Genomic DNA, 2,113 nt, shown 5'->3' with positions numbered 1-2,113 from the left:
AGAGAAGTTGAAGGAAGCCCTGATTTTTCTAACAAGATGTCGGGTCAACTCAACAACCACCAATGGTTGGAGAAGTTAAAAAAACAAAGTATTATCTTATTGATTAGCGATTACTGGTGTTGAGCTTTAAGCAATTTCAGGCCCTCTATTTATTAATCTTTTATAAGCTAGATTGTTGTTTTCTTTCCTTTTTATAAGTTGAATTGTGGCTATAAATTATAGTCATCTATTCAAAGAAGGTGTTGGAACGTGAGTTCAAAATGATGACCCTTTTACATATAAATTTGATTAACAGATTGTACAATGAAATGCAAAGAATAATTATGGGAAGGAGGTTAAGTATTAATCTCATGAATGCTGCAAACGTATTTGTTTCTCTCAATTCACCTTTTGAAGGACCTGGCACGTGTCTATATTACAGAACCTGTAAGTTTTTTTTTCCTTTCTTTTATGGGTAAACTACAGGAAATAACCTCCTACTTTATTTCTCTGTATAGGATGTATATGTAACAATTCTTTACACATGATATCAAACAGGAAAATGAGGTAGCTAACTAAACTAACTACTTCAATTTTCATATACTTCAATAAAAAATTAAAATATATTATGTTTGTTAATGATTTTGTATTGCAGGTACCTTTTCAACACTTTGCTGAGAAAATTGGTGGCTATCTTTTGAATAGGAGGAGTTAGTAGGTATTTAGACATGCATACCAAAGATAACATTTTGTACAGAGAGTTCTTGGCACATAGGAAGCTAGATAATGCAATTGTATATAAATGAGTTCATTTTTTTTATAACATTTACTCACTACTGGAATAGTTATTTGTATTTGACATATTAGTGAAATGAATTATCTTTGTTATTTATGGTATTTTATTTTGTATTATGAGATTTTTAATGTATTATTTAATTTGAAAATTAGAAAAATCTATAAATAATATTTTTTTTAAACATTTAAAATTATGATACGCAAAAATGTGTGTCATCTTCATTTATGACATGGCCTTTCTTGACAGTGGCTTTCTTGATACGCATTGCGTGTCATTAACACGCGCGTCGTAAGGTTACGACACGTGAATGCGTATCGTCTTCCTTTATGACAGGGCCTTCCTTGATACGCATTGCGTGTCGTAAACGCGCATCGTAAATGCGCATCGTAAATGAGCGTCGTAAATGCGCGTCGTCTTTCTTTATGACAGGGCCTTCCTTGACGCGCATTTGCGCGTCGTCTGAGCCTTTTACGACGCGCAATGAGCGTCGTAAAAGGCCTTTTTTATTGTAGTGCGATTTGAATTGTGTGATGTATGAGAATCTTGATCCTTGGGAAATTAGGACTGATTCCTTGTTCATATGTATGTGAGTCAAGTGAAAGACTAAAGGATCTAGTACATATTGATGTGTACTGGTCGGATCCTCCACAAAGGATGGTAAGTCTATTCGTCATGATTTATTGAAGGTTCAGTAAATATGGCTATGCTTACAAGCTTAAGTATAATTCTGATACATTGAAATGCTTCAATATATAGCAGAACGAATAAGAAGAATCAAATTGGGCAGAATGATTAAAGTTTCTCCAATCTCAAAGGAAAGGAGAGTACCTTAGTAGAATCATATTTTATGATCACCCTAATGAATATGGAACCACTTCACAATTGATCCTTAAGGACACCTTAGTGCATTTATATGACTAAGATGAGGAATTGGGAATTTGTGAAATGGTTAAATCAAGAAGATGAGTCGTACTTCGTTCCGATATCAAGTTTTGGAGTTATACTCTAATTGCTCAAAGATTGTATCTTGAGTAATACGTTCTAAGTAGGTTTGTAACACCTCATGAAATGTGGAGTAGAAGTGTTTTCTTTCTTCTGCAGATTTCAAATTGGTAGTTGTGATGTTTTGGTTTAAACAAAGAACAACTGAGACCAATTGTATGAAGTGTTATATTGATAAGAATCTGCACTAACTCTTGAATATTTGTTTGTCAAGGAATGTTCCTTGACAGAGAATCTTATGTTAAGAGGTCATTGGAAGGCTAAATGATCTTGAATAGTTTTAAGAACTAATAAAGAATAAACCTTTTAGTTATCACTAGCACACGACCTGAGGTT

General features: G+C 33.4%; 1 long non-coding RNA gene across 1 annotated transcript; it reads left to right on the top strand.

Annotated features, from left to right (window-relative positions):
- The first annotated feature begins 296 nt into the window (after window positions 1-296).
- Window positions 297-855, top strand: LOC145071399 (uncharacterized). Its single transcript, XR_013690435.1, has 3 exons — window positions 297-426; window positions 498-546; window positions 635-855. It is a non-coding gene; the product is annotated as an uncharacterized LOC145071399 (long non-coding RNA).
- The last annotated feature ends 1,258 nt before the right edge of the window (window positions 856-2,113 follow it).

This window comes from Lactuca serriola, chromosome 8 (assembly GCF_051521515.1).
Source record: "Lactuca serriola cultivar US96UC23 chromosome 8, Lser_US96UC23_V15, whole genome shotgun sequence".
NCBI classification, from domain to species: domain Eukaryota; kingdom Viridiplantae; phylum Streptophyta; class Magnoliopsida; order Asterales; family Asteraceae; genus Lactuca; species Lactuca serriola.
Note: the sequence above shows the minus strand (reverse complement) of the source record. Positions and strands in the feature narration are given on the sequence as shown.